Consider the following 16,975-nt stretch of genomic DNA (forward strand, 5'->3'; position numbering starts at 1 on the left):
ATTTCTTTTTAGGTGGACTGAAAGTCACATGTGTAAAGTGAAGTACCTGTGTAAGGTGATGTTAAGCTAAATTGAGTTATATGGCTGGACCTTCCTGCTAGGGGGTCTGGCTGTATTTATGTAATCCCATGCTTTTACCTGTGATTCCTTTTAAAGTGAAGAGGCACACTGCAGGAGAAGTGTAGTTGCCAGGAGTACTTCTTTTGAAGGAACTGTAAGTCACATGTGTAAGGAGATGTCATAAGCCAAGTGGGGCTATGTTGCCAGACAGTCCTGCTAGGGTGTCTGGCTGGATATGCGCAATCCTGTGATTTCATCTGTGATGCCTTTAGGGGCTGTAATTGCAATGCATTCAAATGATCAACCAAGGTGATGAGTACTGTCATTCTAAAGTGTGCGTAAACATGGATTCTTGCTGCTGCGATTAGGTGAAGACCCCAGATAGCTAGCCCTTAAGATATTGAGGTGCATACTTTATGGTCAGTAGGAGATGCTCAGTCAGGGTCATGTGTCACCAAGGCAGGTTTACCCCTTTTTAATGCTTGTTGAGGTAATGGGGTGGGTCGCCACTGGGATGGTGCCAGTGCGCAGGGCCCTCGCTCCAGGTTATGTTCAACTAACTGCATTGGGGGCAAGTTGATGTGCATACATGGGAGTGGAGGTACTAGACCCCACCCCGCCTGCGGGAGGGGTGGAGATGTTATGCAATGTCACAAAGTAATTCCAACAGCTTATGTATATTTGTAAATTGGTGCATAGTATTGAGTGGTGTGTGTGTTTAATAAATGTACTCTTACTTTTATAAAGCAAAGTACAGACTGGACAATCAATTATTGAGTGTTATTTTTATGCACCTGCAAATGGCGATTACTAGCCCACACCACCTCCCTTGAGTAAGCCTCAGACTGCTCTGCAACGCTACCCTCTGAGAGTCAGGCGCTACAATTGGGTGTTTGGTTCCCAGTGAAGGACAAATGTAGTCATGTTATTTGTGCAGGCCTCACAGATGCTGCCTCGTTTTCCAACAATCATACTTTGAAAACAATGCGGGGTCAGTTACAGATATGTGCACCCTTTGGGATGCAGGCAAGGCGGTGGTCAGAGGTTGTTGTATGGGGCTGAGCTGGTGCATTAGGAAACAATTGGATGAGGAGGTGATTCTCATTGAGGATGCCTTGACCAAACTCGAAGCTGACTTAGCACAGGGTTACGGTGTGCAGCGGGATATTGACGCACAGCATACTAAGCATGCTGAGGTGCTCGAGCAACTACGCTGCTTGAATTAAATGTCGCACACTGTACGCACACATGCGGCAGCAGACAGAGCTGGTAGATTGCTGGCGCACATAGTCCGTCAAGAGCAGGGGCAGGTACCTGGGCTGAGGCTGCGATCTGCTGCAGGACAGATGCTCACTACACACCATGGAGAGTTCACCGCACATTACACCAGACTGTACCAGTCGTTACACTGTGTACGCCACCAGACGTAGACACCTTCCAAGCTCCCTTAACTCTACGTCAGGTCACGACAGAGCAAGGGGACGAACTGAGCGAGCCAACTTTACTGATGGAAGTGCATGCTGCTACACGCTCATTGGCCGCGGGCAAGGCACCTGGCCCAGATGGGTATCCAGCCAAGTATTACAAAGCCTACCAACAGGCCCTGGCGCCGCATCTCCTCGCAATGTACCAGAATGCGCAGGAAATAGGCACACTTCCAGACACTCTTTGTGAGTCACTACTGGTGTCCCTGCCCAAACCTCATAGGGATGTAGAGCTACTGGGATCATATCACCCGCTAGCACTACTCAACACGGATTACAAGGTGCTAGCTAAAATACTCACAAATAGATTAGCCCCATTAGTGCCGTAACTAGTGCACACGGACCAAAATAGCTTTGTGCCTGCTCGCAACACATCACTAAACTTGCGGCGCTTTTTCCTGGTGGTGCATTACTCCAGATTCAGATGAGCACATGCTGGATGCCTGGTACAGGACCTGGAGAAGGCGTTTGATACCCTAGAATGGGGATTTCTATTTACTGTACTGCATAAATATGGATTGGGGAGGTGTTTCTAGACCTCGTTAAGTTACTATACACAAACCCAACTGCCGGAGTCAAGACAGGCCCATATGTATCGGAGCGGATCCCCATAGAGCGCGGCACGAGACAAGACTGTCCGCTTTCCCCACTGCTATTTGCACTCGCCATTGAGCCGCTGGCAGAGGCGCTTCGCAATACTCAAGAGGAATGGGGAATCCCATTGGGAGATGGGATTCATGTGGTCTCCTTATACGCGAATGACCATCTGGTCTATCTCAGAGATGTGGGGCAGCCATGTGCGGTATTGAGGCCACGCTGCACGAGTTGGCCTCAGTGTCGGGTCTAAACGTGAATTGGAAAAAGTCGTGCCTGTATCCCTTTGTCGAGTCTACCCCTAATCCACAGTTAGTTCTCAATGGTAGGGCTGTGCATTGGCAGCTGGCAGCGTTCCGATATTTGGGGATTCTTAAATATAGAAGTTTGCAGGATTTCCTCGAGGGTAATCTGGTGCGGGCAGTCATGGCGGTGAGGGCGCAGATGGCCTTTTGGAGTACCCTGCCACCTGCGGTTATGTGAAGAATTGCACTGCTAAGATGGTGGTCCTACCACGCCTGCTTCATTACTTCACAAATTTGCCACTGCATCTTCGGCCACCGTTTAAAAAAAATCTGGAAGCAGATATGCGGCTGTTTATCTGGCATGGGTCACGAAGCAGAGTGTCATAAGTTAAAATGTATCCACTGACCACTCAGGGAGCCCTTTCACTGCCCAATATGGAGCAATATTATTTGGCGGCGCAACACCAGTGGGTGGCAGGTTGGCGAAGTGCACGCCAACTCGAAGACACAGCAGCATAGACGCATGGTTTAACCCGATCCCAGATAGTAACACTGTTCCACCCGGACGGGCAGCGCACCTACACAATTACCGGTCCAAGTGGCGTATCAATGCTATTGGCGCTCTCTTCGCATCACCCGCCAATTAACACAAGATGCGCCCTCGCTACCCATCCTGGGCACAACTAGGAGGCATAGGGCGGGAACCAATCCGGAACTTACGCACTGGGAGGAGGCAGATATACAAACTTTAGGCGATCTGTACAATGGAGGGCAACTCGTCCCTTTCATGGATCTGGCTGAAGGCTCGGACCTACCGCAGGGTCAGTTCCTGCTGCATGCCACAGTGGTACACACACTGAGCGCGCTGGGGGCGATATGTCGCAGGAACCTCCCACCCACCTTACTATACAATATCTGCACGAGCTGGGCACAGGCCGTCATGTTCTTACCAACTGGTTTGCGGAATCACTCAGTCCACACGGTACCGCAGTTACTTTCCATCCGTGCCCATTGGGACACTGATCTGGGACGGCCGTCACAGACCGGGAATGGGAGAGTGTACTTGAGAGCCCCACACAAATCCCTCGTAACACCAGATTTCGGCTCATCCAGTATTATATCATTCAAAGGCGCAACTAGAGCCAAATTTCGGGGCGGGCTAAGAAAAAATTTCGGGGGGGGGGGGGTGAATCTTTAAGCAATAGGCAGAGTGGAGCTGCAGGGGCTCTTAGAAGGGGTGAAAAAACAGCGAGGCCTCATTAACATGCAAATGGTCTTTTTAAAAGACCTGTGAAGTGTTCGGGTGTGGCTGTGTGTGCCCGGGAAGCTGTCTCATCCCGGGTTGCCACACACGACGGGGAGGACTGGAGCCCTTTGAGTCCAATGGGTGTTGCGCCCCTGATATCATTCATAGAGCCTATTTTGGTCATACTAACACCACATGCGCGAGATGCGATGAGATAGGTTCAGATCTACTGCACATGCTATGGTCATGCACTGCTATTCAAACATATTGGAATGTGGTCATCAGCTGTCTAGCCCAGTGTATGGGGCGTGTTCTGGACTGGTAATGAGATTTGTGTATTTTGGGATTGTACCGCAGATCACAAAGGTACAAAGTGACGTTCAGGTACATTAATTTGGGTCTTATAACGGCCAAGCGCTTGCTCGCGCGCAGCTGGTAGTCCCCTACACCCCCGGTGGCAAAAGCCTGGTATCAGTCACTATCGTGTTGGGCGCAAGCGGAAAGTGTAGCGCTCCGCAGAGAAGACGCCATGGGATTGCGGAGGCAGCCAATAGCGGCGGCGTGGGACGCAATACTGACAGACTTCCGCACAGTCTGGCAAAACCACTCGGAGGCTTTAGAGGATGAACCTGAAGACGACGGGGGGTAGACAGTTGGAGGTAACATGGAACATGCGGGAGGAAACTTAGCACCTGGTTTTCTGTTGAGGAAGCACAGACAGGCCTGCGGGTGCGACACTGCTTCTCTCCCCCTCCTCGCTTCCTTTCTACCTCTGCTTCCCTTCTCCCTCCTAGACCTGCCACATTTTCCACCCCTCCTCCCATTTCTCTATGAGCCGCAGCCCATCCTCTCCCTCTCCGTCTCCGTCCTCCCTCTCCACTCTCCCAGATTCATATGGAGCACCCAGGCTCTGCAGCACGCTAGTCCAATCATGTGCATTGTACATGGACATGCATAAGGAGTTAAACATGCGTCACACAACGACGAAGTGGGTGGCTGGGATAACATAACAAGACTGGAGTGGTAGAGATGCATGTAATGACGCGTTGATGTAAAGTAAATGTTCCAGGAGGCAAGGCAAAATGTTATGTTTCATTTTCGTTAAGTTGGTTAAAGTCAAAATCTGAACGTCAAGATATTACACCAACTGTTGATATACTGAATCTGTAATAGATGATACCGACTACAGGTGTGTAACGCAATATTTGCATTGTTGGTGTAAAGTTAAAGTGTAAATTTAGCTGCATAGCAGATGTATCAGATGTAATGCAAACTACAAAATATACAATAAAAACAAATTTAAACAAAAAAAAAAGCAGGCACAGGGTCATCCGTGTGCGCGCCCAAATAAAACCACAGCACAGGAGACAATCCCAGTCAGTGCTTAGTTTGAAATACAAAAAATAAAAAAACAAAAATAAAGTGATGTTCTGGTGGCGACATCTCCTTGGAAATATCAGGGACCGGAAAAATCTAACCATTACCTTCCCGGCACAGAGTCCACCGATCAAAGCCATCCTTATGCTACATGCAATTGGGACTCTAGCTGCCAAAATATCGGCTTTTAAATTCATCTAAGCATGGGGAGGTACACAGCGTGTGCTCCCAAGTCCTAGGGTCTCAACCACATATGGTGCACACCAGGGGGACTTTTTACCAATTGTATACGCTTTTTGGGACTGTACCAGAGGCGGAACAACAAGAATGATCTTCTTTTCAAATTGACTTCAGTTGAGATCTTACACATGTCCAGGAGTGCAAGGAGCCATTCCTCATTTTGGCCTTCTGCTCCCACTGATGTATTATATACATAAGATGTTGATTGAAATGTGAATACTTGTAGTTCTCACAGATCTGCCTTTCCTAACTACACATAAAAGAAGTAGACCAAATAGTTTGACATTTTAGCCAATCTCATTATACATCTCAAAAGGACGTCTTCATTCTAAGCAGTTAAAAGAGGGGGCAGAGCCGGCAGCACATTAAGTGTCCACTTGATTTCTTTACTCAAACACAAGCTCCCATGCAGGGGCTGCTAAAGCTGATGAGCTTCTTGGTTGACTGTCACCAAGGAGCAATTTTGAGAAGGGAAGTTGGCGTCACTCCCATACCTGTTCAAAAGCTTGTTCGTAGCTCTCCAATACATGTAATCATATGAAACGTCACCTCTGTGGTGTTGATCCTGAGATTCGAGATAGCATCGCCTGCTGACAGAGAAGGTTAGTGTGGCTTGTGGCCAGCCTGTTGGAGTTCTGAGGTAATGCTCAACTGGCATGGAAGCTGTGGCATAAAGTGAGGGGGGGGCGCCTCATGATATAGAGGTCCAGGAGTGCATGCCTGAAATGCTGTGAAGAGTGACAGTGGGGGCCTGTAGGATATGTAGGCGAGGCCCTTGTATAGCTCAGCAATTTGTATAATTGTATTTTAGATGCAGAACAAAGACTAATTGTTATAAAATTCTAATAATGACTTTTTTTTAGTGCTGCTAAATATGTTGCATGGTGTAATGGTTTTTTACAAAGACCGAACACTTAAATAAATAAACTTGAAACTTGACTGGCCTGGAGACAAATCTGGCTCATTTTCAGTACTAAATAAACCCTGACTGAAACAGATAATATGTGTTGATGATTTAACATGGACCATTGTTTTTATTAACTTCCGCAGCAACAGTAGACAGCTATCCTGCATTAAAACTACTGACAAGGTGATGGGGTTATTCATAATATTACACATTTCTATTCTGTGAGTGCCCACACAGTGCCAAGACATGTCTGACATAGGAGAAACTACACTAACATGAAAAAAGCTTGTGTTTCTTACTGAGCACATACCTCATTGATAGATGTAAGAAATACATTCAAAGGCCAAGCTTCTAAAATCAAGTGGAAACTACACAATTAGTTTTGCTTTTAGAGATTATACAATGACAAAAAATCATGCTACTTGAAAAAGATGTACCATAATTGCATGAATTACTTCAGTTGTATAAGACATGAACCTGAAATTGAGCAACTTGGTGATGCTCTTTCACAATTTAACAACCCCCCAATTTCCTCTTCCATCACCTTAATTTTCCCTTTTCTTGCATCACTGGACCAGATCTTGCTCCATGTCTGTGTATGGCTATGCCTCTGCTGCGTAGTTTCCCCTATCCATTCATTTTCCTGTTTTCATTCTAAGCCTTTTTAGCCTTTGAAATGTTCCCTACTTCAGTCAATCCTTGTATTATTTTGCCTATCCTAAAGAAACCTTCTCTTGGGTCCCCTGTTCATTCAAATGTATGCCTCATTTCTCTTCTACCATTTCTTTCCATACTATTTGAATAGGTTCTCTTTAACCAATTCTGTGTTTGTTTTGCTCAGATTCTCCCCTTTTTTCCCCTTCAGTCTGCATTTCTCTGTATGCACTCCACTGAAACTATGCTCTTTCGTGTTATTTTCCTATTAAGCACATTCCATCATATTAAACTATCCTATTTTCTTATTCTCATTGTTTTCTGTTATATTCAATACACAAGACAGCTGCATTTTTCTTTGCACTATCTCTGCCTTTGGTATATCAATCTCTCTTAATTCTAGGTTCTCCTTTATGGCTCACTTTACAGCCTCCTGGAGTAGTCAGCACTCCTAAGCTTTCTGTGTCTGCCTCGTAGTTCCACAAGTACTAGTCTTGGTTCCTCTTCTGTTTTTTTCCATGTAGACCACTCCTCTGTCTTCTCTTGTCAATTTTTTACACTTCTGTGATGATAATTTCCATATTTTCTTTCCTTTGACTCTTACGACTCCTCTCTTAAGTTGCCTCTTGATGATCTGTGTTGGAAAACGAGGCAGCATCTGTGAGGCCTGCACAAATAACATGACTACATTTGTCCTTCACTGGGAACCAAACACCCAATTGTAGCGCCTGACTCTCAGAGGGTAGCGTTGCAGAGCAGTCTGAGGCTTACTCAAGGGAGGTGGTGTGGGCTAGTAATCGCCATTTGCAGGTGCACAAAAATAACACTCAATAATTGATTGTCCAGTCTGTACTTTGCTTTATAAAAGTAAGAGTACATTTATTAAACACACACACCACTCAATACTATGCACCAATTTACAAATATACATAAGCTGTTGGAATTACTTTGTGACATTGCATAACATCTCCACCCCTCCCGCAGGGGGGGTGGGGTCTAGTACCTCCACTCCCATGTATGCACATCAACTTGCCCCCAATGCAGTTAGTTGAACATAACCTGGAGCGGGGGCCCTGCGCACTGGCACCATCCCAGTGGCGACCCACCTCATTACCTCAACAAGCATTAAAAAGGGGTAAACCTGCCTTGGTGACACATGACCCTGACTGAGCATCTCCTACTGACCATAAAGTGTGCACCTCTATATCTTAAGGGCTAGCAGTCTGGGGTCTTCACCTAAGCGCAGCAGCAAGAATCCATGTTTACGCACACTTTAGAATGACAGTACTCATCACCTTGGTTGATCATTTGAATGCATTGCAATTACAGCCCCTAAGGGCATCACAGATGAAATCACAGGATTGCGCATATACAGCCAGACACCCTAGCAGGACTGTCTGGCAACATAACCCCACTTGGCTTATGACATCTCCTTACACATTTGACTTACAGTCCCTTCAAAAGAAGTACTCCTGGCAACTACACTTCTCCTGCAGTGTGCCTCTTCACTGTAAAAGGAATCCCAGGTAAAAGCATGAGATTACGTAAATACAGCCAGACCCCCTAGCAGGAAGGTCCAGCAACATAACTCCATTTAGCTTAACATCACCTTACACAGGTACTTCACTTTACACATGTGACTTTCAGTCCACCTAAAGAGAAATAACCAATAGTAAATGCATTTCGGTGCAATTACACCACTTCACCTCCAGGGGATGCCCTTCTCCAGACATCCCCAACTCAGCCCTTCTGCTGAGCCCTTGAGGGGTTATTCTTCCAGATGCCCCGTGAAACTTAGGGGTGGACTGTTCTTCTTTATGCTGGGGGAGACTGCGGTGCTCCTGCCGCCCCCCTGCACCCCTTTTCACAGATGAGGTTGACCCCCTCCTCTGGAGGCCACCAGGCACAAAAATGGCAGATTTCTTCGTGCTGGGGGGGGGGGGAAAGACTGTGCTCCCCCAGCCGCTCCCCCCAGCACCTTTTCACAAGTGAGGGTGGCCCCTCTCCTCTGGGGGCTACAAAGCACCAAAACAGGAGATTTCCAAATTCCTGGCGAGGCATTATGGGGCACTTCATGCTCCTCTTTACCAGCCCCCGCCACTGGGAACACTCTCCTCTTCCCTCAGGGTCTCTGATTCAGCAGGGTGCTGTCTTCGCTGGCTCCCTGCGCCAGCCTCTCGCCAGGCTCTCCTTCTGGGACTCACCAGCCCCCGCCACTGGGAACACTCTCCTCTTCCCTCAGGGTCTCCAAGGGGATGCCTTCTGCAGGGAACGGTCTTCACTGGCTCCCTGCGCCAGCCGTTCGCCTGGCTCTGGGCCCCTCTTCTCCCTGCGCTGGGGCCACTGCTCCTGCGCACCGGTCCTGGGCTTTCCTTCTGGTGCTGGTAGGGTCCTGGGGGCAGTCAGGGGGTCTCTCCTTCCAACTGCCCATTGCGCCAGGCTCCAGCACCTTCTGCCTCTGCCGACCACACCCCAGAGAGAGCTTCTCTTCCTGTGCAAGCACTTTTTAAAAGTTGAGTAGGGGGCTGACAGGAAGTGCCTGCTGGTCCTATCAAACAGCGACACATCACTTTTCCTGCCCCTGCTCCCTCCTTCTTGTCCAGCCTCTGTGTTTGTGCAAAATGGCCTCGTCCAGTGTCTCTGGCCACATGGCCTCTGAAACCCAACTCCTTCCACGCTGCCTTCCCTCCTTGGGCTGCTGCCTTCCCTCCTTGGTGCAGCCCGTGCCTGGCACCCAGCGACAGCAGTTGATGGATTGGCCTGCAGACCCTCCCATCTTCCCTTCGTGGAGAGGAGGCCCTCGCTTGTGGAAGAAAGGTTATCAATCCATCCAGCTGAGGTCAGCCCTCAGCCTGGGTCTGGTCCTGGCTGGCTCACAGAAATATGACAGTTCTGGATGACCCAAAAGCAGTACAAATATGACTTTGGACTCTGCAGAATACTTCTTTTCACCTCCAATACAATGGACTTTCGTGCATGTCTGGAAACTGTAGGCCTTGTGGAAGTTAATTTAGCCATGGGCCCCACATTCCCTTAGGGAAATAATGAAGTGAAAACACAGTAAAACACACTGACTTTCCCTGGCATGTTTCCAGTGTATAAAGCCTATTCCACCCAATACTGCATAAGTCCTGCCACACCATTCACTTTGTAGCTGCTCCTAGACTGCACACGCTAGGAATCTCCCCTGAGCTGCCCGTACACGTGTGCACACGTATGTACACATGTGTCTGCATGTAACCAGCCCGGTGTCCCTGACTCCAGCTGCTGCGCAGTGGCCTGGTCAAGCCAGGGGAACACCAGTAAAATCCCCATGCTGTCTCTTACATCCTGAGTTCACTGTGGGTGAGTCCCAACTTATGAGGCTCCCCCACAGTAAAAGCTCAACAATTAGGTGCTCAAAAATCAAAAAATCCGGGCGGCCCATAGTGTCAGAACCACCTTCTAACACACGCCGCGCCCAGCTGATTCCTACAGGGAAGAAGTAGCCACTCTACATGGGTACACTTCCCGTAGTCAGCGATAACTAGTTATAAGGGGTTCTGACCAGACCCCCCTTACTGACCAGTTATCCGCTTAGACCACCTACTCCTCCCATCCATGAAATCTCCACCCATGACAGGGATCCCAGACTACCCTAAGAACCCTCCGGGCTCTAGGTTATATACCTCTAGGTCAATCATGGTCTACATGGACTCAGCCTAACTATGCTCACCTTTGCCCTTGGGCATGCAACACTATGCCTACCACTTCTCCGGACAAGGGTCCAGTGCCTCAGCACCGATGCGGTCTTCTGGGATAGGTCTAAATCCCATCCCCTGGGTCACTAGCTGGTCTCCCTTCCAGAGTTTGTTCCAACCAGTACCCTCTCTCCGTTTGGTCCTTGCACCCCAAAGATGCAATCTCTCTGGACCCTCACCCTCAGCCTGCTTCTGAGGTCATTCTGCTGCCACCACCCTTTCGGGATGACTGTCTTCCCTAAAGAAAGCACAGCCACTTGTGCTTCCCCACACAGGAAAGCACCCTTTGGCCACTGGCCTGGCTCCCTGATGGGACCTCAGACCGGCCTCACCACCCCACTGGCAGTGCCAGGGAGGAACACTGAGGGTGCCTCATCAGACATCCTACAGCTCATTCCCCCCGTCAGTAGCTCCACACGGAAACTACCCCGGGAACCTAGACCCCTTCCTTGTTCTCCGCTGCGAGAACAGGGCCTATGTACCCTTCCCTCCGAGAGGTGCGCTCTCCTCCCGGAGTACCCTTAGAGAGCCTGTGGGCCCCGAGTTAGCTAGACCCAGGCCCACCTCTCATGGCTCTCCCCGGTCTCCCTGCAGCGCCTTGGGAGACCGCCCAGGGACCTACATGGTCCCTGGATGGCCTGCACCACCCCTTATGAAGAGCAGGGTCCCTTCACTTAAGATAGGCCCCACCTGCCTTCAGGGCAGTACTACCTCCATCAGCCAGGGACCCTAAAGATCCCGGCTAGGCCTGCACCACCCCTTTGGGGAAACACAGGGTCCCTTCACTTAAGCTAGGTCCCACCTGTGTCCAGGGTGGTACTACCTTGCAGAAGTCCACCTCCTGCTGCGAGCTAGGGAACACCCCCATGCTCCTGGTCCTTGGGTCCAAGTCCCACAGGACCTACCTGACTGGTTACCGGCTAGGCATCGCCCCAGCCGCCACTTCAGGTTCCCTCCACCAGCTCCTGGTCCTGGAGTTCAAGTCCCACCGGACCTACCGGACTGGTCACCGGCCACCCGACCCTGACACCTCAGGGTCCACTGCTAACCCTTTCCCTGGAAATTAGGGTGCACATCGCCCCCACTCAGATCTCCACTGGGTCAGTTACCTAGGGTACCTAGGGGCTACCACTACACACCATCACTCCAGAACTACCCTCCTTGGGGGCCACCCACTACCAGGGGCCACCCCTGGGTTGCTCACCTCCCCACCAGTTAACCTGGGGGGACCTGCCGGACACTCAACTCTACCACACCCTCCTCCCACTGTGGGAAAAGGTTCTTGGGGTCCCCCACCATGGGAACCCCTGGGGCGCTACTACCTGGGGTAAAGAAACCTCCTGCCCCACCCTTCCAGTGGTTTTGGCCTGCGCCATTAGCAAGAAACTTCCAGTGGGGGAAGGATATCTGGGGCCCCTCCTGTGGAAACCCTCCCTGCCCTTAAAAAGCGCGGGAACCTCTCAGGACCCCTACTTCTCCTGTCCCCCTTGAAGGTCAATCCACCCCTACACCCCCACCTGTGATGTAGGTATCAGTTGCTGTCCCTATCTCTTGAGGAGACGCCCTCCTCATGCAGGTGTAGTGTATGTAGTGTTAGGGTTCAAAGATGTACAATATGGCTTAGAACATTTGTATGCAATCATTTCCTGGAAAGCACCATCCTGCTAGCACATTATAATCAACATAGCACGGTCATATCAATACAGCTTACATTTAAACCATAATAACTTCACATGACACATATGGGCGCTGGGCTTTCCTTTCCCATACCTTTAGTTCACATAACCAAAACTTTGAACCTTTCTCAGAGCCTTGCTCTCTTCCATTTGCTCATTGCTGCATAGGTAATGTGTGGCAAAACTGGACTTATCAAATGCTATAAATGCACACCAGAATGGGATACTATGTTTCCCGCGGCTAGACACCAATGTTGGAAAACGAGGCAGCATCTGTGAGGCCTGCACAAATAACATGACTACATTTGTCCTTCACTGGGAACCAAACACCCAATTGTAGCGCCTGACTCTCAGAGGGTAGCGTTGCAGAGCAGTCTGAGGCTTACTCAAGGGAGGTGGTGTGGTCTAGTAATCGCCATTTGCAGGTGCACAAAAATAACACTCAATAATTGATTGTCCAGTCTGTACTTTGCTTTATAAAAGTAAGAGTACATTTATTAAACACACACACCACTCAATACTATGCACCAATTTACAAATATACATAAGCTGTTGGAATTACTTTGTGACATTGCATAACATCTCCACCCCTCCCGCAGGGGGGGTGGGGTCTAGTACCACCACTCCCATGTATGCACATCAACTTGCCCCCAATGCAGTTAGTTGAACATAACCTGGAGCGGGGGCCCTGCGCACTGGCACCATCCCAGTGGCGACCCACCTCATTACCTCAACAAGCATTAAAAAGGGGTAAACCTGCCTTGGTGACACATGACCCTGACTGAGCATCTCCTACTGACCATAAAGTGTGCACCTCTATATCTTAAGGGCTAGCAGTCTGGGGTCTTCACCTAAGCGCAGCAGCAAGAATCCATGTTTACGCACACTTTAGAATGACAGTACTCATCACCTTGGTTGATCATTTGAATGCATTGCAATTACAGCCCCTAAGGGCATCACAGATGAAATCACAGGATTGCGCATATACAGCCAGACACCCTAGCAGGACTGTCTGGCAACATAACCCCACTTGGCTTATGACATCTCCTTACACATTTGACTTACAGTCCCTTCAAAAGAAGTACTCCTGGCAACTACACTTCTCCTGCAGTGTGCCTCTTCACTGTAAAAGGAATCCCAGGTAAAAGCATGAGATTACGTAAATACAGCCAGACCCCCTAGCAGGAAGGTCCAGCAACATAACTCCATTTAGCTTAACATCACCTTACACAGGTACTTCACTTTACACATGTGACATTCAGTCCACCTAAAAAGAAATAACCAATAGTAAATGCATTTCGGTGCAATTACACCACTTCACCTCCAGGGGATGCCCTTCTCCAGACATCCCCAACTCAGCCCTTCTGCTGAGCCCTTGAGGGGTTATTCTTCCAGATGCCCCGTGAAACTTAGGGGTGGACTGTTCTTCTTTATGCTGGGGGAGACTGCGGTGCTCCTGCCGCCCCCCTGCACCCATTTTCACAGATGAGGTTGACCCCCTCCTCTGGAGGCCACCAGGCACAAAAATGGCAGATTTCTTCGTGCTGGGGGGGGGGGAAAGACTGTGCTCCCCCAGCCGCTCCCCCCAGCACCTTTTCACAAGTGAGGGTGGCCCCTCTCCTCTGGGGGCTACAAAGCACCAAAACAGGAGATTTCCAAATTCCTGGCGAGGCATTATGGGGCACTTCATGCTCCTCTTTACCAGCCCCCGCCACTGGGAACACTCTCCTCTTCCCTCAGGGTCTCTGATTCAGCAGGGTGCTGTCTTCGCTGGCTCCCTGCGCCAGCCTCTCGCCAGGCTCTCCTTCTGGGACTCACCAGCCCCCGCCACTGGGAACACTCTCCTCTTCCCTCAGGGTCTCTGATTCAGCAGGGTGCTGTCTTCGCTGGCTCCCTGCGCCAGCCTCTCGCCAGGCTCTCCTTCTGGGACTCACCAGCCCCCGCCACTGGGAACACTCTCCTCTTCCCTCAGGGTCTCCAAGGGGATGCCTTCTGCAGGGAACGGTCTTCACTGGCTCCCTGCGCCAGCCGTTCGCCTGGCTCTGGGCCCCTCTTCTCCCTGCGCTGGGGCCACTGCTCCTGCGCACCGGTCCTGGGCTTTCCTTCTGGTGCTGGTAGGGTCCTGGGGGCAGTCAGGGGGTCTCTCCTTCCAACTGCCCATTGCGCCAGGCTCCAGCACCTTCTGCCTCTGCCGACCACACCCCAGAGAGAGCTTCTCTTCCTGTGCAAGCACTTTTTAAAAGTTGAGTAGGGGGCTGACAGGAAGTGCCTGCTGGTCCTATCAAACAGCGACACATCACTTTTCCTGCCCCTGCTCCCTCCTTCTTGTCCAGCCTCTGTGTTTGTGCAAAATGGCCTCGTCCAGTGTCTCTGGCCACATGGCCTCTGAAACCCAACTCCTTCCACGCTGCCTTCCCTCCTTGGGCTGCTGCCTTCCCTCCTTGGTGCAGCCCGTGCCTGGCACCCAGCGACAGCAGTTGATGGATTGGCCTGCAGACCCTCCCATCTTCCCTTCATGGAGAGGAGGCCCTCGCTTGTGGAAGAAAGGTTATCAATCCATCCAGCTGAGGTCAGCCCTCAGCCTGGGTCTGGTCCTGGCTGGCTCACAGAAATATGACAGTTCTGGATGACCCAAAAGCAGTACAAATATGACTTTGGACTCTGCAGAATACTTCTTTTCACCTCCAATACAATGGACTTTCGTGCATGTCTGGAAACTGTAGGCCTTGTGGAAGTTAATTTAGCCATGGGCTCCACATTCCCTTAGGGAAATAATGAAGTGAAAACACAGTAAAACACACTGACTTTCCCTGGCATGCTTCCAGTGTATAAAGCCTATTCCACCCAATACTGCATAAGTCCTGCCACACCATTCACTTTGTAGCTGCTCCTAGACTGCACACGCTAGGAATCTCCCCTGAGCTGCCCGTACACGTGTGCACACGTATGTACACATGTGTCTGCATGTAACCAGCCCGGTGTCCCTTACTCCAGCTGCTGCGCAGTGGCCTGGTCAAGCCAGGGGAACACCAGTAAAATCCCCATGCTGTCTCTTACATCCTGAGTTCACTGTGGGTGAGTCCCAACTTATGAGGCTCCCCCACAGTAAAAGCTCAACAATTAGGTGCTCAAAAATCAAAAAATCCGGGCGGCCCATAGTGTCAGAACCACCTTCTAACAATCTGGCACTTAGGTCATCCAAAATCCAAAATCTAAATTCCTTGAACTCTGACATCTTGGTGCCATCAGCGAAGTGTGTTTTTGGAGCGCCACCACTATGCCACCCCAGGAGGCCAAGATCTAAAGAAGGAAATGGGGCTAATTCTTTTTTTTAAACTCTTTTTATTTAAACATTGCTCATTGTGCAATGTACACAAGAAATGAACGTAGACTATTGTGTGTTATACATAGCAATAAAGGTCGACAGTGTCAAAGGCAAAGCATGAATACACATCGAGAATGGCGCTTTTACGGCCTGTTGCATTTCGTGCATCTTTCACCAATATCAACTCAACAGGAGTGTTCTCCCTTCCTCCCCAGCAACATTCCTCGTGGTCAGTACCCTGTACAGTCACGCCTGGCACCCCATAGCTTCTCCCACTTGTTGGGGCAGACCCCACTCTGATAGACTAACTGTACCGCTCTCTGGCACCACTCTAGGTTGGACTCCAATCTTCGATTCTTAGGGGGAACAGCTGTGCCCCATGTCTGTGTGACAGCTACCAATTTGGGGGCATATTATCAAGACACGGCGTTAAAATTATCGCCGCTTTAGCGGCAGAAACTGCCGCTAAAGTGGCGATAATGGGCTTGTTAATATGCCCGCGAGACTTCCCATAGAAGCCCATGTTCTGGTGTCAACATGGGCTTCTATTGGAATTCTCTGCGGCATATTATCAAGCCCATTATCTCCGCTTTAGCGGCAGTTTTCTGCCGCTAAAGCGGCGATAATTTTAATGCCGTGCTTGATAATATGCCCCCTAGTTTTTTGATATGTGGGCTTGGTCTCCTCTCCTGATATTGTCAAGAGGAGCCACTTTGCATCCATGGGAACCTCTAAGAACCACATCTTGGACATTCTCTCAGTTACCTTTTGTCAATACTCTTGTATGACCGGGCATTCCCCCAGGGTATGGAAGAAAGTACCCTCTTGGTCGCACCCCAGAGACATAACAGAGTGTCTGCCTTCCCTATCTTATGCAATAGGGCCTAGAGTAGTAGGACCTATGCAGAATCCTCAGTTGTGCTAGTCTAAACCAGGCACGAATCGCTATTTCCCATGGGCTCTGAAGCACTTTTATCCAGTCATCATCGTCAATGTCGCTTAGGTCTCCAGCCCAAATGCTCTCTGTGCTACCAATGGGTCAGGGGAGTTATTAATTAGTTTTCTGTAGATTATAAAGATCACCATATCAGTTATAGCCTTTCTGAGTAAACGGTGCTCCAGTGGCGACACTTCTGGTAATTGTTTTCCCTCTATTATATGTCTCCTAAGGGCATGCCCAAGCTGTAGGTATCTATATCTCTCCAAGTCTGCCAGTTCGTATTCTTGACATAGGATCTCGAACTGTACTAAGGCTTGTCCCCTGCAGACATCACCCAGGTGGTATAAGTAGGTCTTGACATATCCAGGCTGCAAGTGGTTCAAGCAACAATGCAAAAATCATGGGAAAGAGGGGACACCCCTGTTTTGTGCCCTTTCTGTAAGTCAAAGACGCAAGATATTGCTCCATTACCCCTCATCCTAGCCAG

This window comes from Triturus cristatus, chromosome 3_1 (assembly GCF_964204655.1).
Source record: "Triturus cristatus chromosome 3_1, aTriCri1.1, whole genome shotgun sequence".
Taxonomy (NCBI): Eukaryota; Metazoa; Chordata; class Amphibia; order Caudata; family Salamandridae; genus Triturus; species Triturus cristatus.